We start from the raw sequence: 24,513 nt of genomic DNA, 5'->3' as shown, positions 1-24,513 counted from the left end.
AAACAGCTAAGTTTCACTGTACCTTTGGGGGCGAGCCAAGGGGGGTGGCTGACGGATGCAGTACAGGCCTGCCCTTGGCCCGGGCTTCACCCATGTGTGGCCCACGCTGCGTGACAGGTTGGCTCACTTTATAACGCTATTCTTTTCAGGTGTGGCAGTGAGGGAAGGGGCTGCCTCCTCTGGCCCAGGGTAGTTTGGGACACATAGTACCCTGCAACAGGCATCTCCAAATGGACAAGCAGCTCTGGTTCTGAATGATAGGCTGGTGCCTTTATGGCGCAACCCTTCTCAGGTGTGGCAGTGAGGGAAGGGGCCCCCTCCTCCGGCCCAAAGTAGCTTGGGACGCATAGTCCCCTGCAACAGGCACCTCCAAGTGGGCAACCAGCTTTTGCGCTGTGTGACAGGCCTGCACGCTTTATAGGGCTATCCTCCACAGGTGTGCCAGTGAGGGAAGGGGCCGTCTCTTCTGACCTGTGGTAGCTTGGGAGACGTAGTCCCCTACAAAAGGCACCGCCAAGTGAAAAAGCAGCTCCAGAATTTCCAAATGTAACCGATGCGGACATCGGGTGCAGACTTTCTGCACCTACTCTGGGGCGGTCAAGGAGCTCAGTCTTACTGGAGCAAAGTTATAACGTCTGTTTTTAAGATTATAGAGAAGCAACTGTGGACCCTAAGATAGCTTTGCTTCATTGGGGAAAGGAATTTTCTATTGTGACCATGACATTTACGGCACTAGCACTTCTGCTTATGAAATGACAGGTGGTGTGTTGAAGGGGATAAGAGACAACACACCATGTCACACTTTTGTAAAATTACTTTTGTAGTAATTTTTAAATATTTTATTTGAATTTTAATGTTGCAATTCAATAAATGGATGTTTTTAATATCCAGGGCGCATATATAAACATTTTCAACAGAAATCCACTTAGGGTATACATTTCGGCTCGGGAGTGGACCTCACCTCCCAGCATACAACACAATCTTAGCACTATGCGGGTAATGCATGACTTTAATAGAAATAAAAGAGAGCCTGTTCTGAAGGAAATGGAATAAGCCAGCCTCTGATGAGAAGCAAACGGCATCGAAACGCATCAGGCTACAATGGATAATTGAGGCACATCGCTGAGAGCCGCAACTCAAGACCGGATGGTGGGCTTCCAGCTGTGTGCCCTCCTGAAAGCTTCTGGGCAACTGGTGATTCATTTTCGAGCGGCGGCCTCCGTCGCAGGAGGTGCACCGTCTCGATTATGTTTGAAGAGGGGCCGTGCTGCGGAACTGATCAGCGGCAGTTCGGCACTGGAAGCCAAATGTGGAGACTTTCCAACATGTGCCAAATCCTACCAAGGAGAACTATTGCTTTTAATAAAACATTTTCAACAGAAACCCACTTAGGGTATACAGTTTGGCTCTGGAGTGGACCTCACCTCCCAGCATGCAACACAATCTTAGCACTATGCAGGTAATGCATGACTTTAATAGAAATAAAAGAGAGCCTGTTCTGAAGGAAATGGAATAAGCCAGCCTCTGATGAGATGCAAACGGCATCGAAACGCATCAGGCTACAATGGATAATTGAGGAACATCGTGGATAGCTGCAACTCAAGACCGGATGGTGGGCTTCCAGCTGTGTGCCCTCCTGAAAGCTTCTGGGCAATTGGTGATTCATTTTTGAGCGGCGGCCTCCGTCGCAGGAGGTGCACCATCTCGATTATGTTTGAAGAGGGGCCGTGCCGCGGAACTGATCGGCGTCAGTTCGGCACTGGAAGCCAAATGCGGAGTCTTTCCAACATGTGCCAAATCCTACCAAGGAGAACTATTGCTTTTAATAAAACATTTTCACCAGAAACCCACTTAGAGTATACATTTTGGCTCGGGAGTGGACCTCACCTCCCAGCATGCAACACAATCTTAGCACTATGCGGGTAATGCATTACTTTAATAGAAATAAAAGAGAGCCTGTTCTGAAGGAAATGGAATAAGCCGGCCTCTGATGAGATACAAACGGCATCAAAACGTGTCCGGCTACAATGGATAATTGAGGCACATCGCGGAGAGCTGCAACTCAAGACCGGATGGTGGGCTTCCAGCTGTGTGCCCTCCTGAAAGCTTCTGGGCAATTGGTGATTCATTTTTGAGCGGCGGCCTCCGTCGCAGGAGGTGCACCATCTCGATTATGTTTGAAGAGGGGCCGTGCCGCGGAACTGATCGGCGTCAGTTCGGCACTGGAAGCCAAATGCGGAGTCTTTCCAACATGTGCCAAATCCCACCAAGGAGAACTATTGCTTTTAATAAAACATTTTCACCAGAAACCCACTTAGAGTATACATTTTGGCTCGGGAGTGGACCTCACCTCCGAGCATGCAACACAATCTTAGCACTATGCGGGTAATGCATGACTTTAATAGAAATAAAAGAGAGCCTGTTCTGAAGGAAATGGAATAAGCCAGCCTCTGATGAGATACAAACGGCATTGAAACGCGCCAGGCTACAATGCATAATTGAGGCACATCGCAGAGAGCTGCAACTCAAGACCGGATGGTGGGCTTCCAGCTGTGTGCCCTCCTGAAAGCTTCTGGGCAATTGGTGATTCATTTTTGAGCGGCGGCCTCCGTCGCAGGAGGTGCACCATCTCGATTATGTTTGAAGAGGGGCCGTGCCGCGGAACTGATCGGCGGCAGTTCGGCGCTGGAAGCCAAATGCAGAGACTTTCGAACATGTGCCATATCCTACCAAGGAGAACTATTGCTTTTAATAAAACATTTTCAACAGAAACCCACTTAGGGTATACAGTTTGGCTCGGGAGTGGACCTCACCCCCCAGCATGCAACACAATCTTAGCACTATGCGGGTAATGCATGACTTTAATAGAAATAAAAAAGAGCCTGTTCTGAATTACATGGAATAAGCCAGCCTCTGATGAGATGCAAACGGCATCGAAACGCGTCAGGCTACAATGGATAATTGAGGCACATCGCGGCCTGCACGCTGTGACAGGCCTGCACGCTTTATAGGGCTATCCTCCACAGGTGTGCCAGTGAGGGAAGGGGCCGTCTCTTCTGACCTGTGGTAGCTTGGGAGACGTAGTCCCCTACAAAAGGCACCGTCAAGTGAAAAAGCAGCTCCAGAATTTCCAAATGTAACCGATGCGGACATCGGGTGCAGGCTTTCTGCACCTACTCTGGGGCGGTCAAGGAGCTCAGTCTTACTGGAGCAAAGTTATAACGTCTGTTTTTAAGATTATAGAGAAGCAACTGTGGACCCTAAGATAGCTTTGCTTCATTGGGGAAAGGAATTTTCTATTGTGACCATGACATTTACGGCACTAGCACTTCTGCTTATGAAATGACAGGTGGTGTGTTGAAGGGGATAAGAGACAACACACCATGTCACACTTTTGTAAAATTACTTTTGTAGTAATTTTTAAATATTTTATTTGAATTTTAATGTTGCAATTCAATAAATGGATGTTTTTAATATCCAGGGCGCATATATAAACATTTTCAACAGAAATCCACTTAGGGTATACATTTTGGCTCGGGAGTGGACCTCACCTCCGGGCATACAACACAATCTTAGCACTATGCGGGTAATGCATGACTTTAATAGAAATAAAAGAGAGCCTGTTCTGAAGGAAATGGAATAAGCCAGCCTCTGATGAGAAGCAAACGGCATCGAAACGCATCAGGCTACAATGGATAATTGAGGCACACCGCTGAGAGCCGCAACTCAAGACCGGATGGTGGGCTTCCAGCTGTGTGCCCTCCTGAAAGCTTCTGGGCAACTGGTGATTCATTTTCGAGCGGCGGCCTCCGTCGCAGGAGGTGCACCGTCTCGATTATGTTTGAAGAGGGGCCGTGCTGCGGAACTGATCAGCGGCAGTTCGGCACTGGAAGCCAAATGCGGAGACTTTCCAACATGTGCCAAATCCTACCAAGGAGAACTATTGCTTTTAATAAAACATTTTCAACAGAAACCCACTTAGGGTATACAGTTTGGCTCTGGAGTGGACCTCACCTCCCAGCATGCAACACAATCTTAGCACTATGCAGGTAATGCATGACTTTAATAGAAATAAAAGAGAGCCTGTTCTGAAGGAAATGGAATAAGCCAGCCTCTGATGAGATGCAAACGGCATCGAAACGCATCAGGCTACAATGGATAATTGAGGCACATCGTGGATAGCTGCAACTCAAGACCGGATGGTGGGCTTCCAGCTGTGTGCCCTCCTGAAAGCTTCTGGGCAATTGGTGATTCATTTTTGAGCGGCGGCCTCCGTCGCAGGAGGTGCACCATCTCGATTATGTTTGAAGAGGGGCCGTGCCGCGGAACTGATCGGCGTCAGTTCGGCACTGGAAGCCAAATGCGGAGTCTTTCCAACATGTGCCAAATCCTACCAAGGAGAACTATTGCTTTTAATAAAACATTTTCACCAGAAACCCACTTAGAGTATACATTTTGGCTCGGGAGTGGACCTCACCTCCCAGCATGCAACACAATCTTAGCACTATGCGGGTAATGCATTACTTTAATAGAAATAAAAGAGAGCCTGTTCTGAAGGAAATGGAATAAGCCAGCCTCTGATGAGATACAAACGGCATCGAAACGTGTCCGGCTACAATGGATAATTGAGGCACATCGCGGAGAGCTGCAACTCAAGACCGGATGGTGGGCTTCCAGCTGTGTGCCCTCCTGAAAGCTTCTGGGCAATTGGTGATTCATTTTTGAGCGGCGGCCTCCATCGCAGGAGGTGCACCATCTCCATTATGTTTGAAGAGGGGCCGTGCCGCGGAACTGATCGGCGTCAGTTCGGCACTGGAAGCCAAATGCAGAGTCTTTCCAACATGTGCCAAATCCTACCAAGGAGAACTATTGCTTTTAATAAAACATTTTCACCAGAAACCCACTTAGAGTATACATTTTGGCTCGGGAGTGGACCTCACCTCCGAGCATGCAACACAATCTTAGCACTATGCGGGTAATGCATGACTTTAATAGAAATAAAAGAGAGCCTGTTCTGAAGGAAATGGAATAAGCCAGCCTCTGATGAGATACAAACGGCATCGAAACGCGTCAGGCTACAATGCATAATTGAGGCACATCGCAGAGAGCTGCAACTCAAGACCGGATGGTGGGCTTCCAGCTGTGTGCCCTCCTGAAAGCTTCTGGGCAATTGGTGATTCATTTTTGAGCGGCGGCCTCCGTCGCAGGAGGTGCACCATCTCGATTATGTTTGAAGAGGGGCCGTGCCGCGGAACTGATCGGCGGCAGTTCGGCGCTGGAAGCCAAATGCAGAGACTTTCGAACATGTGCCATATCCTACCAAGGAGAACTATTGCTTTTAATAAAACATTTTCAACAGAAACCCACTTAGGGTATACAGTTTGGCTCGGGAGTGGACCTCACCCCCCAGCATGCAACACAATCTTAGCACTATGCGGGTAATGCATGACTTTAATAGAAATAAAAAAGAGCCTGTTCTGAATTACATGGAATAAGCCAGCCTCTGATGAGATGCAAACGGCATCGAAACGCGTCAGGCTACAATGGATAATTGAGGCACATTGCAGAGAGCCGCAACCGAAGACCGGATGGTGGGCTTCCAGCTGTGTGCCCTCCTGAAAGCTTCTGGGCAATTGGTGATTCATTTTTGAGCGGCGGCCTCCGTCGCAGGAGGTGCACCATCTCGATTATATTTGAAGAGGGGCCGTGCCGCGGAACTGATCGGCGGCAGTTAGGCGCTGGAAGCCAAATGCAGAGACTTTCGAACATGTGCCAAATCCTACCAAGGAGAACTATTGCTTTTAATAAAACATTTCCAACAGAAACCCACTTAGGGTATACAGTTTGGCTCGGGAGTGGACCTCACCTCCCAGCATGCAACACAATCTTATATATATCCATCAAAACAGTTGCCTGCTGTGAAGGAGCCCAACCAGGTACGTATTTCTTGCCATGAATTTATTGAAGGAAAGCATAAGCTATTACTCGGTGCTTCACCAATGATACAGTCCTTCCCGATGCATTTCGTATCAACAGATACTTAATCATGGGTTCAGGGCTTCTGTGAGTTCTGAAACTGGCGATGATTTGTAATATTCAATTGTTCATACCCAGCCCAGTGGGCATGGCCACCCGCGTGGCCTGATGGTCTTTGTTGTTCTTATTACTCCAGTGAGCTGCCACCTCAGTTCTCATATTGAAAAATTATAAATCCACAGTGGGTTGGAAACGAACTGTTGTTGCCACAAAATGCTGCTTACATTCTTCAAAGGCCGCCACCTTGCCCAATGCTGCTACGTCGATTGGCACAGCAGTGGGACTGCATGGAGGTGCAGCGGGGCTTTCTCCGCGGCCCAGACCGGCCCGCATAACATCCATCGAAACAGTTGCCTGCTGTGAAGGAGCCCAACCAGGCACGCATTTCTTGCCATGAATTTATTGAAGGAAAGCATAAGTTACAACTCGGTGCTTCACCAATGATACAGTCCTTCCCGACGCGTTTCGTATCAACGGATACTTAATCAAGGGTTCAGGGCTTCTGTGAGTTCTGAAACTGGCGATGATTTGTAATATTCAATTGTTCATACCCCGCCCAGTGGGCGTTGCCACCCGCGATACCTGATGGTCTCAGTTGCCCGTATTACTCCAGTGAGCCGCCAACTCAGTTCTCATATTGAAAAATTATAAATCCACAGTGGGTTGGGAACGCACTGTTGTTGCCACAAAATGCTGCTTACATCCTTCAAAGGCTCACTCAAGCAACTACTCAAGATGAACAATAATCAGTTTCAGGATTGGTTTTGAGACACTAGTAAAACTTTGATGTCCATATCCGTTTGATCTCATGGGAAATAGTTATTCAGAGATAAATAACAATGTCATGTCTCCAATGCATATTTTGCATATTGTATATCTTTAAAAACGTTAATAAAGTTTGTCCTAAAGAAATACAGACTCTTCATCCTGTCTTTACAGCCGCATCTTAGTTCCTCCTTCGGTCAGTGCCATGAAGTTTATATATCTGCCATTAGCCATGCTTTACAAACTGATAAACATAACAATACATAAAGGAGAAGTAGAAAAGGGATAGGAGAGGGAGAAAGTGTCATAAAGCAAAGTGGAAACCAAATGATATCTCAGACGAATCACAATATTCCATAAATGAGTTCCACCAAAAATGGAACAGCTGTGGCTTTCTCCAACCACTGTTAGGCACCATACGTCCTTGAATTTATCATATCAATATCTATTAAACCCTCATATCCAGACACAATATTAGCAGAATCCCCTAAAATAAATAATTGAACAGATTGTTGTGATTGAATACCAGTTTGAACTGCAATTTCCTTAAAAACACGTAGCTAATAGTCAATCTGCTGGTCGCATTGAGTATCATTTCGAAAACACCAGAAGATCAACATCTCCAACTATTTAATTTCTGTGGCATATATTGAAGATCATGAATTACTCCACATTGTTAGTCCTTAAGAATTGTAGGACTGAATCACAAATCATTTTGACTGGTTCATTTGCCTATCACTGATGAAAAGCAAGGGATTGTTTGATGATAACACCTTTTACATTCAATTAAAGCAGTTTAATGGAGGTAGTATTGTGTGACAAGAATATTTGTACCTAATTGAAATGTTACATTTTGTCGCGGTGAAGAGTGTTTTGCTGTTTTTGGCCTGTTTCTTTCTTGCTGCGCTTTTTCATAATTTTTTGTATTGTTTGGTCGTTGTTGTTGAGTTCTGTTTCGACTGTTTTGATGGTAAGTGACCTGTTATGATTTTGTTGTGTTATTTTGTGTGATGGTACTGTGCTGTGTTTTGTTGTTATGTCAAAAAAGGAAAAAGGGGGGACCAGGAGCCTATTCAGGTCCAGTGTCCATGCTCCAACAAGTCACGTATATCAAAAAAGGGGCACTGTTCCAAGAGCCAGGTGTGAGTTATCACCTACTCATCAAAGAGAGAGAGAAAGAGTGGGATGGAGAGATGTAAAAATAGAGAAGGAGGAAAGAGAGAGAGGCATATGTTCATCCCCGGTCTCAAGGAACTAGTCCCGAATGGGAGAGTCAGGTCTTGCCTCTTTTGTTAGCCCTCACACTTCCCGAAGGGAGTCATGTTTCATCACCGGGCTTATGCTCCTCGTCTGGCCGGCGCTGCAATGCCCGATGGGACACCTAATCAAAGGGTCACTTTTACGGAGATCTTTTAAGAGAAAAGCCGACAGGTAAATGCGGGTATGCGAGCTAGAACCTGGGATAGAGGGAGTGAAGTACGTACTGTGAAGAAAAGGGAAAAAAATGTATTAAAATACCTAAGGGTATCCACTTGGAGATTTTAATGGCGTGTTATCTTTGGTAGGATAATAAAAAACCAACACGGGTTAGTGGGTTACTGTGGGGCTCAAGGTGCCCAAGTAACTGTTACAAGGTCGACATGTTTCACGTCTGGTGTGTCCACTGTCAGATCAATGGCGTTATTTCAGGACCTGGCATAATGTGTGATGGTGCACGTGTGTGGAAGGGTTCCCAGAGAAGAAGGTAACCCAATGAAAGTGTAGGTACTCTAGTAACAACCATGTCGCTGCAATTAGTGCTCAGATGGTTTGAGTCTTGACTCGTAGAAATTCCAACATGAGAAAAAGTACCTAGAGAGAAGGGATGACAAAAAAAGGGAAGAAGTGTGGGGGGGGGGGGGGGGGGGTAGAAACTATCAACAGCTCGTGTCGGTAAAGGTGAACATGTGACAAGTTAGTTCATACACATAGATAGTGTATCCACCGCAAAAGTCAAATAGTTTGACAAGGAAAGGACCACAGTTAAACACTTAAGAGCCCTATGGTGATACTGCGTCCTGCTAGCAGTCAGGATCCTATGACCAAAGCGTGGGGTGGGGTTCTGCAAGACAGAGATGTCAAGCGGCACTACCCCAACTCAATCTGACGGGATCAGAGCTGCTGCTGGAACGCGGTCACAGCCGAGAAGGGACGTCTCAATTGGCACAGGGGTATCAAGCTACAGGGTAGGCGACAACCCGTGGTGTGCAAGAGGACACCTACGGGAGCCAGTTGCCGCAGTCTTAACATTCCCCTGCTGTGCTACACATGCTATAGATCCCCGGTTACACATGCATGCTGAACATTTACATATTGTTACTATGGATGCGCTTACCCTAAAGACGGGGGAGTATTATCCTTTGGCTAGTCACATCTGATGTCCCGCACCCTAGTATAGCTGCGTTGGGTGCTAGGTCCGTTGCACCTACCCTACATCAGTGGTTGCCTGTCCTTGTGGGGTCTGCCAGCTAACTGCTATTTGTACGTAATGCGCATAATTTTGAAGGCGGGTTCTCCTTCCTGTCTCGGTTACGCGTAGTATGTGGTTGTATGTGGGGGCACTGAGTGCGCATGCTTGCTGAGTAGTGTCATCGCCTGCACGTGAGTATTGCGATGCAGGCGTTGTTTTCGGTATGCGCATGCGCGGAGGATGCAGTGTGAAACTACAGTAATCCTCCAGAGTACAATGATGTATTATGTATGGAGCAAGCGGGCAAGTTATCATGCATTGTGGATGACAAGTGCATTACAGTGATCTATCTGGTCCATGCTCGTGCAGGTGATAGTATTGTCTAGCACCATCCAGAGATGTCATTAAGGTCTGGCGAAAGATGGGTAACCTAGTGAGACTGATGTTGTGCCAGGTGCAGGATGGGAAACAGACCTTCTAAACATGGGTGGACCCATTTTAAATACAGGTAATTCCCTTAGGTGCCTCCCAGAGTTAGGGAGTGTCTCAATACAGAAAGAGACGGGTATAGAGAGGTGGAAAGCGAGAACCTATAGCTCCCCCCATGGTATCTCGTCATTAAGCCCCTTGATATGCGTCTTCAGACGGAACACCCAATGCTGTTCTTGTCGCAACAGTGCCTGCTTGGTCCAAGATGATTTGAATTCTAGCACAGTCCATGCCAGCTGATCTTGGTTGTGCCCAGCCTCCAGAAAGTGGTTGGTCAATTTTGTGGCTGATCTGCCGCATCTAATGGTGCTTCTATGTTCGCTTATACGTGTTTTGATCGGTCGTGATGTCATACCGATGTACCAGAGGTCGCATGGGCAAGAGATTAGGTAGACACAGTTCTTAGTGTTGCAGTTTGAGTGCCCGATTTGTTCCCAGGTGAAGTTTCCCAGAGTCAGTCTTTTCGTATAAGTGGTAGTTGAACAGGAGTTCGGGAAGAAGACTTAAGTTGATTTGGAGGGTTGTTTTTGATTTTGGTCTGTTTGAGGGATATTGCGTTGGCATTATGGAGAACCACAATGTGATGATGCCACCCTTATTTTTGCAGCAGAGTGGTGATCCACCCATTGAATGGGAAGAATGGATCGAGATCTTCGAGAACTATATTGAGGCACTAGACGGAAAAGACTTCAGTGCCACAAGGAAGAGGGCCCTATTATTGAGTACTTTGGGGAAGGAAGGACAGCACGCGTTCAAATTTTTGCCTTCTGGCACATATGCAGAGGGTAGGGTCATAACAAAATGTTTATTTGGAGGCTAAAGCATGGCTTAAAAAGCAATATTCAAAGGAAGTTAACATTGTGATGGCTAGACATAAGTTCTACACCCAACCGCAGAGGCAGGATGAAACAGTTGATCAGTTCGTCACTCGTTTGCAAGAGTTGTCTCTTAAATGTAACTTTGGGAACATCAGGGATGAGATGATAATAGATCAACTCATTGTGCAGTGCAGGAATAAGAAGATGCAGGAGAAATTATGGGCTGCAAAGAATCCATCACTACAGAACGCGATAGATATTGCAAAGGTGGTTGAGGAGTCGAGTGCGTGTATGAAGGAAATGGAGCGTAAGGAGAGTATGAAGGAGAATGTGTCATGTGCGGAACAGGTTGAAGGGGTTGCAGATGTAGGTAGTAAAAAAGTCTATGAGAGGAGTGAGAAGAGTGTGGGGAGGACGTTTGGAAATGCTTCAAATAGCGGTGATCAGTATAGGAGTCGAGACAAAATGTGTTCGAGATGTGGTAGTACGTACCATACTGCGGAGTACAAGAAGTGCTTTGCATTAGATAAAGATTGTAAAAAATGTGGGAAGCGAGGCCACTTTTACAAAATGTGCAAGTATGTAAGTAAAGGGAAGGTGGCTGTTGTTCAAGATCAGGCTGTTTGTGCCAGCTTGGGTGCTGGAGTTGAGGGAGCAAATAAAAATTTGTGTGTGAGTGATGATGAATCTGACATAAAACCTGGGAGAAGAGTGGGACCTAAAGCTATGTTTGTGATTGAGGGGAAGGAGACTGAGTTGATGGTGGACTCTGGTTCATTTTGGACTATTATACCAGAGTGTTTGTTTAAAGAGAAGTGTCCGGAGGTTGTATTGAAACCGAAGGATATTAATCCTAGTGGTTACCAAGGTGAGAGCATTGACATTTGGGTACATGCTTTCTAACATTATATTTAAGAGCAGATCAGTTAAGGGGAAGGTTTATGTGGCGCAATCTGGTCCACCAATTTTAGGGTGGGGACACCAGTACGACTTACATATCATCATTAACCCAAGAGCTAAGGATCAGGTGATGGTGGTGGAGGAGATTTCTACAGAGTCTATAGTTGATGGGATGTCTGAATTGTTTAAGGAGGAGATTGGAGAATTGAAGGGGTATGTGTACAGGATCATAAACTCAAGCCTGATGCTGTTCCCTTGCAGTATAAGGTTAGGAAGGTACCCATAATAGCTAGGAGTAAGGTGAAGAAGATGTTGAGTGAAATGTTGGAACAGGGTGTGATTGAGCAGATTGAGACGTCGAGTTGGAATTCGCCAGTGGTGATCACGATGAAATCGGATGGCAAATACAGGTTCTGTGTTGATTTGCGCACATTGAACCGTAACATAATTGTGGATAGTTTTCCCCTACCTAATATTAATGAGTTGGTTTTGTTATTAAAGGGAGGTAGGTTTTTCACGAAATTAGATTTACGTAGCGCGTATCACCAGATTAGGTTGCATGACGAGTCAAAGCCTTTGATGGCATTTATTACTTCGGAGGGTGTCTTCCAAGTTACCCGCATGCTGTTTGGGTTGGCGTCGGCCGCTGGGGCTTTTCAGCGTATGATGGGCTCTGTTTTGAATGGGATAAAGAACGTTGTCTATTTTCAGGATGATGTATTACTGTTTGGGGAGACTAGAGAAGAACACAATATCATTCTTAAGGAGGTGTTGAACAAAATGGAGTGTGCTGGTTTGACCTTGAGGAAAGAGAAGTATAAGTTTGCTGTTGAAGAGGTAGAGCATTTAGGTTACACTTTGTCGGCGGAGGGGGTCAGGCCTAAGCTTGATTTGTTGGAGTCGATACAGAGAGCACTTGCGCCGGTTGACAAAGACCAGTTAAGGTCGTTTTTGGGGCTTATAGAGTACTATGCCAAGTTTGTGCGCAATTTTGCGGACAAAACAGAGAAAATAAGGGAGTTACTCAGGAAGGGTTGCAAGTTTCTGTGGGGAGAAGAACAGGAGAGAGCGTTTGTTGGAATAAAAAATGAGATTTGTGATGCTGGAATTTTAACGCCGTTTGACACAAGGTTGGAGTCTGTTTTGACTGTTGATGCGAGTGCTGTAGGGTTGGGCACGGTACTTGCACAGGTGAACTCCTCTGGTGTAAAGACTGTGGCATTTGCTTCGAGGTCCCTTACTGACTCTTAGAGGAATTACTCTATTATTGAGAGAGAGGCGCTGGCAGCTGCATGGGGCTGTGAGTACTTCAGGATGTATTTGTGGGGATTCCATTTCAGGTTACAGACGGATCATAAACCGCTGGTAAGGATCTTGTCACCGGGTGGTGCAGGAAAAGGTTCGGCTAGGTTGGCAAGATTGGCTGCTAGACTTCAGGAGTTTTTGTACAAAGTAGATTATATTCCGGGTTGGAAGAATAATCAGGCAGATGGTTTGTCTAGACTTCCATTGCCTTGGGAGTAGGTGGATCGTTCGGGAGTGAAGTCACTTTTGTGTGAGGGCTGAATTGCGGCAGTTGGTGACGTTGTTGACTTTTGTTCTGGTGCAATTGGAAGGGGACAGTGGAATGAGAGTATGTCGAAGGATGGAGTGTTGCGTAGTGTGAAGGAATTGATTGTAAAAGGCGTGAGGCATGAAAGCACTCTTGAGATTGCAGTCAGACCATTTCTAAAGGTTTTGGATGAACTGTCTATTTTGATAAAGAGGAGAATATAGTGATGAAAGGGGATAAATTGATACCGCCACATGATTTGAGATTTGTGTTGTTCAAGTTGGCACACGAAGGTCATTTAGGTCAGTCCCTTACTAAGAAGCGGTTGAGGGAGTACTTCTGGTGGCCTGCCATGGATCAGCATGTTTCTGATTGGGTTGAGAGGTGTGTGGATTGGTTGGAGAGTGAGAAGAGGTTGAAGGTAGGCAGCCAGGCATTGCATGGGACCATTGAGGATCCTCAATCTCTTTTGGCACACAGTGTGCATGGATTTCATTGGTCCGTTTAGTGGTCTGAATATTGATTTGAAGTTTGCCTTGGTGATGATTGACGTTACTTCTAAATGGCTGATTGTAAAGTTTTGTAGGGAGATAATGACTAAGTCCACCATTTACTTATTATCTGAAATTTTCAGAGAAGAAGGTTTTCCCGTTAAATTGATAACGGATAATGGGACTCAATTAACTTCTGATGAGATGGTGAGGTTTTTGAGTGCTTGTGGGATTGTACACAGTAGGACATCGTTGTACAACCCACAAGGAAACGGAATGGTAGAGGGAGCGAACCGTATGGTGAAGGGGGCAATCCAAATGGCTATGACTACTGGTGGTGCAGTCAAAGGTATGGTTGATGACTTAGTCTGGGCGTATCGCACCACTGAAAACTATTCATCTGGGAAGGTTCCTTTTATTGTGATGAGGGGGCGTTCGGCTGGTACGAAGCTTATTCCTGCTTGGATGAAGGATTGCATTGGCTTGGCTAATTTAGAGAGTATCAAGGCTGCTGATGGGGTAGTCCAGTGTGGGAGGAACAACGTAATGGTGAATGATTGGGTGAAAGTGAAACTTGGACGCATCGCTGGTGGGTTGACAAAATTTAGGGGCCCATTTAAAGTTAAGTCTGTTCATAATAGATTTGTTACTTTGTGTAATGGAGAACACTGGAATCTCAGGAGGGTGGCCTTGTACAAGAAGTATAAGGATGTTGTGAAGGATGGAATGCTTGTGAGGGGGAAGGATGTGGTTGATGTTGACTCTGGGAAAAGAAGTATTGGTGGTAATATGGAGTCTTCGGAGAAAGTTAATGACATTAGTACTTCAAGCCGGAGGTGCAGAAGACCGCCTGCTTATCTACAAGATTATTACTGTGATGATGCATGAGACTGTTTTTTTTTTTTTACTGGGGGTAGGTTGTTTTTTTTACTTTTCTTTAGTTGAGTGAAGGGAAGAGGATATGTTGTATTCTCATTCAACTTATGTTGTGCTTTCCTTTTAATGGCTGTGTTCCTTTTAGATCTTTCATTGTAGGGGTGTGCCATGTCTTGGCTTCTTTGGGCACTTGCCTGCTAGCCTGGAGAGGGACACCAACTTATCTCTGTTGTTCTTAAATAAATATTATATAATCTTTGATAACCTTATTGTGGACAGTATACTTCCCCTACAGCAGAAGACATTGTTTAAAACTTAACTTGGATAAAACCGAAGTGGTAATCTTCTGTAATCTCCAACCAAATTGGGATAGACTGTGGTGGCCAACCGAATTAGGACAGACCCCATAACCAGTAAAAAAGGCCAAAAACCTTGGAGTGCTGATAGATAACAATCTCGACTATGCACAACAAACTAATGCTACAGTCTCAGCCTCTTTTTACTTATTGAAGAAACTTAAGAAGGTCCTGCCATACATTCCAGATGATTTTAGGAAAACAATTGTGACTAACTTGGTGTTGTCCAAGTTGGACTACTGTAACAGTTTATACATTGGTTTACAGAAGCAACACCTAAGGAACCTTCAGATGGTGCAGAATGCTGCAGCAAGGCTTTTACTGAATATACCTAGGCATCAATCTGTTAAAGAAGAGATCCGGAAGCTACATTGGCTGCCTGTGGCGCAACGCGTCAAATTCAAGGTACTCTGTCTCGCCTATAAAACTTTGAACGGGACAGGACAGGAACCTTTGAAATAGCTCTTTTCGTGGTATCACCCAGGCAGACAACTTTTTATTTTTTTATTTTTATTTTTTTATTTTATTAAACTCAATACAAACAGGTACATAGCAAAGTAGTATTACAGACTGATCATACGAACAAAAATAAGAAAAGAAAAAGGAAAATAAAAAGAACATATTAAATGAAATGCAAGTTAAAATCAAAATCTTAAGACATCATACTCATGATCCAAAGAGGTTTACATATTCAAAAAAAATTTTTTTTTTCCCCATTCAATAAGAAGGAAGAAAAAACAATAGAACAAGATTTAATACATAATTAAACTATTTACTATCTTCCACCCCTTCTGGAGAAATCTAAATAGGTGAATTTAAACCTGATTTCCACCTCAGAACTGGAGACCAGATTGATTCACCCAGCTTTTTCCATTTACTACCTCTTGTTGAATATATGGCTCTTTCGAAACTGAAAACAGCTAAAAACCGAGCTAGCCACATCTGGAAGCTTGGTGGTTCAGCTTCTTTCCAACGGGCCGACAAAATAATTCTAAGCACCGCAGTGCCTATAAATAATAGATTTTGCTCACTTTTTGATAGGGCGATTGAAGAATCATATCCTAAAATAAACAATGAATCTGTCTCTGGAAGATTATGGCCAAACAGCATCTCCCAAAAATTAGCAATCATTTGTTTAATTTGACTAAGTTTGGGGCAGCTGCTTAGCATATGTATTAAATTAGCTGGTCCTTGTGAGCATCTTGGACAGAAATTATTCTCTCTTTTACCCCAGGAGTATAATTTAGCGGGTGTATAGTAGAGGTCAAAAATAGTTTTATATGTTTGAGCTTTAAGGTTACTGGCCCTAAACAGTCGTTGGCTCAGCTCGATACTCTTATAGATCTCAACATTCGGATTGCTAAATTTAATAGCCCAGTTAGATTCAATCTTTTCCAGATCATCTTGCAGGTTTACAAGAAGAAGATTATATATAACCCCAATTCGTGTGTTAGACCTATTAATGACCTCCAACAAATCTATTTTTCCTAGCCCAAGGGTAGATCTTTTTGCCTTAAGGTTTGTATATAATTGAATATATTTAATGTAGTCCCCGTTGGAAAGATGATATTTATCCTTTACGTGTGAAAAAGTGGTTTCTAAGCCATGTATCCAAAAGTCTTTGACACGCAGGATTCCAAGTCTCTGCCATTTTCTTGCTATGGTATCGTTCGAAAATGCTATAAACGCTTTCATTTGCCATAAGGAAGTGTACCTGTTCACATTACTAATATGCAAATGTTTAGCAACTTTGCCCCAAACCTTAAATGCAGCGTTTATAACTTCATATTTCCGATCATGTGAGTAGTCTCGTGCCTCCTTCTGTTGTAAAAGCAATCCATTGGCCACATTTCCCAATAGTACCTCATAAATTGAGGGTGGAGTATTATTATTTATAAAGGGTGTTGTTTGTAAATTAAAGCTAATCAGTGGGGTCATTTGTTTAAGGCGTGCAGCCCAATAATACATACTAATATTGGGTATTGCCATCCCACCCCTTTCACTAGGGAGAGACATTAATTTATAAGACCTTTGAATTTTGCCATGTTGCCAGATAAACTTAATCATAAGAGATTCAAGAGTTTTCAGAATCTTAGGGTCAATAGCCAATGGAATTGCTCTAAACAGGTAGAGGCATTTAGGGAGTATATTCATCTTAAGAAAATTAGCTCGTCCTATAATGGTCAAATGAAGTCCATTTACTCTATCCAGATCATTTTTTATACTTTGAATTAAAGGGTTATAGTTGTAGTTAATTACAGATTTAATAGCGGGAGTAATAACAATTCCTAAGTATGTAGCACTTGCTGCTTTTCTTTGATCGTTATAGTCAATGTTGTCCGTACATAGTACAATTGTCTTTGTCTTGTTCAAGAAATATCCAGAAAAGATGCCAAATTCTGTGGTTATGGCTTCAATTTCCCCCATAGCTTCAACCGGGTTTGATGTTACAACCGCGATATCATCAGCATATGCTAATACCTTAGTGGAATAAGGGCCAAGGACAATTGGAGTGATAGAGGGGCTCTCAATAATTTTCAAAATCAAGGGGTTAATATATAAAGCGAATAATAGGGGGGAACACGGACAGCCTTGCCTCGTGCCTCTAGTTATATTAATATTGTCAGATTCGGAGACCATCAATTGTATTTTAGCTTTAGGAGATAGGTAGATTGATCGTATTGCTTTAATAAATTTGGGGCCGAAATTATTGAGCTTCATAGTTGCCCACAGGAATTTCCATGAGACGCGATCAAACGCCTTTTCAGCGTCTAGTAGTATCATTGACATTCGACCCCCCGTTACAGTCATGGCATCAAACAAGGCTATTGCCCTGGAAGTATAATCTGTTGTTCCTTTACCAGGTACAAAGCCATGCTGCCACGGGGAGACGATTTGCTCAATGACCCTGCTAAGTCTCATGGCTAACACCTTGGCATATAATTTGGAGTCCGCATTAATTAACGATATGGGTCGATATGATGTTAATTGTTCAGGTGATTTTCCTTTTTTTGGAAAGACAATTATGTTAGTATTATTCCAGGAATCCGGGGTTGTCCCGTTCCACTGGATACCTAAGAAGAGATCATGCAGTATTGGACCCAATTGACAGCTTAGAACTTTATATATATCTATAGGTAGTTTGTCAGGGCCTGCTGCTTTACCTGAAGCTAGTGCGGTTAGAGATAATATAACTTCATCAAAAGTGATTTCACCTTCCAGATCCTGACGTGTAATATCATCTAATTTTTTTAGGCCTTCGGTATTATTCATAAAGTTATTCAAAAACTCATATTCTGTACTTGTTGGGGGGATAGAATCCTCCGTATAGAGATTTTGATAATACTGATGGAATAAAGCAATGATCTTATCTGATTGTGTATGCAATTTACCATTCACAGTTATTGACTTTATCTGGTTAGAAACATTCCTTTGTCTGGTGTATAGCGCCAACTGTCTCCCCACTTTTTCTCCATTCTCATAAGTATCTCTTCTATGAGCAGTATAAGTTTGAACTGCTTTTTGGCTAAGGTTGTTGTTTAGCTCATTTCTTAATAGAGTAACTAAGTACATTAGCTGGGTAGCATCTATCCCCTGAGAAATAGCTGTGGTATGTTCCTCCTCTGCCTTTGCCAAGGCTAATACCCTAGTATTAAACTCGTTCTTATTTAGCTCTCTTACTCTAGCTTGATAGCTAATAGTCTCACCCCTAAGAGCTGATTTATAAGAGTCCCATACTATGTTTCTGGGGGCACTAAAACGATTAATGTCAAAATATTCCTCCGTCCATTTCTTAATGTGGCTAATATATTCATTGTCAACCAGTAGTTTTCGATCGAATGACCACTGTCTATGTTGTTTTCTTTCGCCAACTATTACTGTAAGAACAAGGGGATTATGATCCGATATGATCTTGGGATATTTAGTTATTACTGCATTAGCCACTAAATCCCTTGTTACAAAAAAGTAATCTATCCGGACATGCTTTTGGTGTGGATGGGAAAAGTATGTACAACCTGAATCTTGTTGATTTTTTACACCCCATATATCCTCTAGTCCATGACTGTTTGTTAATCTCCTGATAGCCTTATATACTTTAGGTTTACGTCCTACATAATTCTGCAGATTATAATTATTTTGACCATTAAATAAGTATGTTTTTAAAGAAATATTAAAATCTCCACAAATTACTAGCGAGCCTTGCCAGGTTGCAAGCTCAACTTCTAGTAGTGAAAATATGGTAGAATCATCTTGATTGGAGCCATAAATTGTGGAGATAACCAAACCATTTGCTAGTTTCGCTATTGCCCATCTGCCATGTGGATCCGAAGCAACGCGAATAGGTTGACCAAGATAAGTTTTTGCGAGTATTGCTACCCCTCTTATATTTGATGTTTGGGTAGAAACGGATATCAGGTTATATCCTCTAATCCTCAGTTGTGACCTTTTTGTCCATGGTATGTGTGTCTCTTGTAGACATAAAATGTCTACTGGATTAAGTTTGATTAATTCACACAAGCGGCGTTGTTTTTCCCTATTTAATAACCCCCCAATATTCCATGTTTGAATTTTAAGTCTAGCCATTAGCTAATGTGTCAACATAGATAAGAAACTCTTTGATTCTCTCTTTGATTCTCTCATTATACTTGTCAATGATCTTTACCTTCTTTGTCGTACCTCTACTTCCTTTATTCTTACAGTATTTGGACTTTACACAAATAATGCTACCTTCTGGATCAAGTTTTTTTTTCTTTTTGTTTCCCCCCCCCCCGAAACCCCACCCACCGCCAAAGGTCCCTCCCCCTCTAGGGACCCCCCCCCCCCCCCACCATTAGTGGGGAGACAACTAAGGTCCACAAATGCCAAACGTATGTCAATCCCTAGAATTAAAACTGTGGGGTGGGGAGGTCGGAGCACCACTTATTGTGCTGCTAAATTATGGAATACTCTTCCTGTTGATATAAGAAATGTTAATTTTCTCCTCTTCTTTAGGAAAAAGCTAAAAACTTGGCTGATTTCAGGATAATTTCCTCCTTATTTATGTCCAAAGGACGTACTCTATTTTAGTGCCAAGACACTGCAAGGTATTTGTGCGCTTTAAAAGTCTTTTTAACATTAACATTAACATTAACAATGTCATCCAGATATGCCACAACGTTGCGCTCACTGTGGTTGACAATCACTGTGGGAATGCTTTTTAGACCATTTCCAGCTCACATATAAAGAGTTCCATATAAAGTAAAAAGTAGCAAGGAAAAGGGAACACCCATGCCTTCTTCTATGAGAGATATTACATTTTCCAGAGCCCAATGTCATTTAGGTGACCCATGCAGTCTCGATATCAATGAGGTACAGCTATACATTCAAGTAATATTGCGGAAACATGCTCTATGGGCCAGAAAAACTCCCTTGTGGATACACACAAAAGATGAGAAGATTCTAGAATACCTAGAGGCAGCTTTAAATACAGAGAAGATCAAAGCACTGAAATGGTGAGGCTGCACGGCTTCTATTAATATTCCCAGAGCTTCGTTTTCAATTTCTCTGTGTCCGCTACTGTTGTGCCATATACTCTGCTTACTTGTTTTTAAACATTTTATTTTCGATTCCCTCGCTATTCTCTACTTAACACCATGTACCTTTTGGTGTCTCTTTCTCCACTCCGGTCCACCGCAGCAGTTTACCGTTTGCTTGAAGAGTGGCTACTTTGATCTCTTTCACCCGCATTAGGTGACATTTTTCCGGGGGCAGAAGTCATGCTTCCTGGTATTTAGGCATGAACAGACCCTGGCTGCGCAGCAGGCACACCACTGGCACACCAAAGGCACTCCAAAGGCAAGCCCGTCTGCGCCCGTCAGCGCCTGGATGTCGCCAGACATGCTGCCGGTTTTAACAACAATATGCTCTCCTACTCCAATGATAAACTGCTCGCCATTATACAAATAAGGAGCCCCTGTAGGCATCCTCCTCGTAACCTTCCTGAAGGTCCTTTTTGCTGTGGGAACTGTGGCTTTAACTCCTGGGCTACCATTGAGTCCCTCCCTATTCACCTCCCTGGCCCTAGTCAGAAAATGTAATTGTTCAGTTTTAACTGTCATTCCTTAGTTGAGCACCACCAGGATGTCTATGACCTGCTTTATGATGATTCTCCGGATTTTCTCTTCATGACATAGACATGGTTGTCAGTAGATACGGTGGCTGATGCAGGCCTGGCACACTCCCCGGGCTAAAGTATTACCACTCTTAATCGGGAAGCTAGAGGGGGTGGTATCGCAGTTGTTTTTAAATAATGCTATATCTGTACCCTCGTCAAAGAAACCCTGGTGGGTTGTGAGTGTGGTCGTTTTGGGATCTCTCTTAATACCAATTATACCATGTCTGGCTTACTGGTATATCGCCCCCCAGGCCCATCAAAGGTGTGCAGGGTTGTGTTGATTGATACAGTTTATTATTTGGTCTTGAGGTATGCCAACTTCACCCTCATAGGTGACTTAAATCTGCATCTCGATATTCCCCACAATTCTGAAGTGGGTAACTTCTCAGTGGACTTGGCAGCCTGTCAGTTGCGTCAACTGGTTCAGGGCCCTACCCATGCTGCTGGACATATACTGGATCCAGTCTTCTCTAACCTTCCATGTCTTACAGTTTCCAACCGCATTCCGGTATGTTGGTCTGACCACTATCTGATCCCCATGACACTCTCGGGGGTTGGGCTCTCGCGAAGGGTGCCTCAAAAATTCTCGCTCCGATGCCCTTGGTACAAATAACATTTTGACCACCTGAGCACAGTCCTCTCCTCCAGCCGACAATCTGATATCGGAGTGGATACTTCGCCCTCTGGATGAACTTATTTCTGTCAAATGAACTATGTGGCGCAGTACCAAATCTGATCCTTGGTACACTGATAAACTCGCTAACATGCTTAAAGCTTGTAAGAGGCTGGAGCGGAGTGGAGACGAGATTTTGACCCTATCTGGAAGGGATGCTATCAGGCAGTCATTAAGAACCATAGGGCTATCCAGAAAGAATGGGCAGCCTATTTTGCAGTTGAGATCAGGAACAACAATAACCCCACCAAGAGAATCTTTTCCATACTTAAAGATCTCAAAACAGCTGGAGCACCCGCTGTGTCCTCTATCATGTCAGATGAGCACTGCAAGGCTCTTGCCACCTTCTTTGTTAACCACATGGAAAACCACTATAAGACCTTTCCTCAGTTGGATATGGGCCCTAATCCTGGGGCTACAACCTCCCCTCCCATATGCTTGCTGCCTTTCTGCCAATCTCTGAGGATGCGCTGCGCTTAATTTGCAGTAAGGTGAAATATGGTTCCCCTGCCGATCCCATGAAGCCTGATCAATTTATGAGACTCTGACCTGTGCTTCTTTCTCCTGTGGGCCAAGTTATCAACACATCTCTGTCTAGGGCCATTGTCCCTAGGATTTGGAAGCAGGCCAGGGTGGTTCCTTTATTAAAATGGCAAACCCTCGATACAGCTAAACCTGAGAACTTCCGTCCTATTTCTCTTCTGCCATGGGTCTCCAAGATCTCTGAAGCCTACATAAATTACATCTTATAAGCCTTTCTGGAGGAGAATAATATACTTGACTCCTCCCAGTGTGGCTTTCATCCAGGCCTCAGCACAGTCTTCTCTCTTAGCAGTAACTGAACACCTGAGGGCAGCACTGGATGAGGGATGTACTTCGGCACTGATCCTATTGGATCTCAGTGCAGGGTTTGATACAGTCTCTCACCAGATTCTGTTGCTGAGTTTGGTGGAGGCTGGTATTGTGGGCTATGCAATGGATTGGTTTGCTTCCTTTCTTTCGGAAAGGACCTTCCAGGTGTTGGCCCCCCCTTTCACCTCCAAGGTCCATACTATCAAGCAGGAAGTGCAGCAAGACTCAGCTCTGAGTCCAACGCTTTTTAATCTGTATGCTCAGCTGTTAGCTGCAGTGGCCAAGAGCAGGGGGCTGATATATGCAGATGATATGCAGTTGGTAGTTGCACTCTCCGATGATGATCTGCATGATGCTGTGAAGTTTCGGAGCGGTCTTACTGAGGTCGCGGATTGGATGACTGCCAACTGCCTCCAGCTCAATGCCAGCAAGTCTGAGGTCTTGCTGGAAGGGAAAGATCTTGAGCTGTGGAGTGAACACTGGTAGCCTGCTACCTTGGGTCCTGCACCCACCCCCAAACAGCTGGTGAAAAACCTAGGTGTGTGGGTCGATTCGGCTCTTAAATTTCAGACCCAAACCAAGAAGGTGGCAGCGACGTGCTTTAGGATTCTACATGGCCTCAAACCGCTGTTGTTTTTTTTACCCATCCATTATGCAGGTGATTGTCCAGGCGTTCGTTTTGTCGAGACTGGGCTATGGCAGCTCGCTCTACCTGGGGGCGAACAAGACGGAGGTTATGAGACTGCATAGAGTTCAAAATGCAGCCGCCAGATCTCTCCTTGGCTTGCCTAGATTCTGCTCCACCTCTAGTGCTACATTTGCTGCCATTGGCTGGACGTGTGGAGTTTAAGTTCCTCTGCATTGCCTTCAGGATCTTGAACTCTTCCTCCCCTGACATCCTTGCCAGCCTGTCTCCCTGTAAACCCCCGCCCCGATCTTTGCTCAATGGGCCAGCACCTGGCGGTCGTTCCCTGGGTAAGGAGGGTACGCGCCGGTGGGCGTTCCTTTCACTCACTGGCAGCTAAACTCTGGAATTCACTCCCTGTACATATTCAGAGCTTAGATAAGTATCTCGCTTTCTGTAGGTCTATCAAGACTTACCTCTTCCTTTCACTATAGGCCCCTTCTGCAGGCTCTCTCTTTCTTGTTCTGCCCCTTGGCCTCTGAAGAGGTTTTTATGATTCCCCTCCTTTGGTGATTACTGTCTTTCTTTTGCCATCTGCGGCCTTTTTGTTGCTATTAGCACTGGAACGCCCCCATTGCTGGGGCAGCTGTGCGCTCTATAAAACTACCTAACCTAACTCCCACTTGGATATAGACAAATGTGGTCAAAAAAGCAGAAAGAACAAGGCACAGTCACCTAGAAGTGCTTTAACCACCGCATTTATTTATTTATTTAAATGATTTATAAAGCGCGCAGCTACCCAACAGGGTTTCCCGGCTTTGAAAGCGGGACAAGCGAGATTGGAGATCAGTTGGCATTAAGCTTGACTAAAAAGAAAGGTCTTTAGCTTTTTTTCGGAAAGCGAGGCGAGATTGACAAGTCCTGAGTTCTAGCGGAAGGGAGTTCCACTATTTTGGTCCCAGGAAGGAGAACGAGCAGCCACCAATGTGGGTCAGCCGTACTCTGGGGGCTGAGAAGAGAAAAAGGTTGGCCGATCTTAGGTTGCGTGTGGGTCGATAATGCTTGGCAAGGTTAAGTATGTACACGGGGGCCAGGCCGTGCTGAGATCTAAACATGTAGCAGAGGGCCTTAAACTCGATACGCTTACTAACCATGAGCCAGTGGAGTTTATGAAGCAAAGGGGAAACAGAAGCGTGCCGAGGCAACCAAAAAAGCAGGCGGGCTGCCGCATTATGAAGGACCTGGGGACGGCGGACAGAGGTTTTGTCCGCACCCAGATACAGTACAGAACCATAATCAAGTCTGGAGATCACCAAGGCCAGCAAGACAGTCCTCCGAGCAGCTGCTGGAATTAGCCAGAGGATTTTCTTTAACCACTTGAGGACTGCAAAGCAGGCTAAGGTAACTCCCGAGACCTGGGCAGTGAGAGTAAGCTTGCTATTGATGGAAAAGCCCAGGTTCTTAACCTTAGGAACCG

Source organism: Lissotriton vulgaris, chromosome 8 (assembly GCF_964263255.1).
Source record: "Lissotriton vulgaris chromosome 8, aLisVul1.2, whole genome shotgun sequence".
Lineage (NCBI taxonomy): Eukaryota > Metazoa > Chordata > Amphibia > Caudata > Salamandridae > Lissotriton > Lissotriton vulgaris.
The sequence above is the reverse complement of the archived record's forward strand: the minus strand, read 5'-3'. Positions refer to the sequence as shown.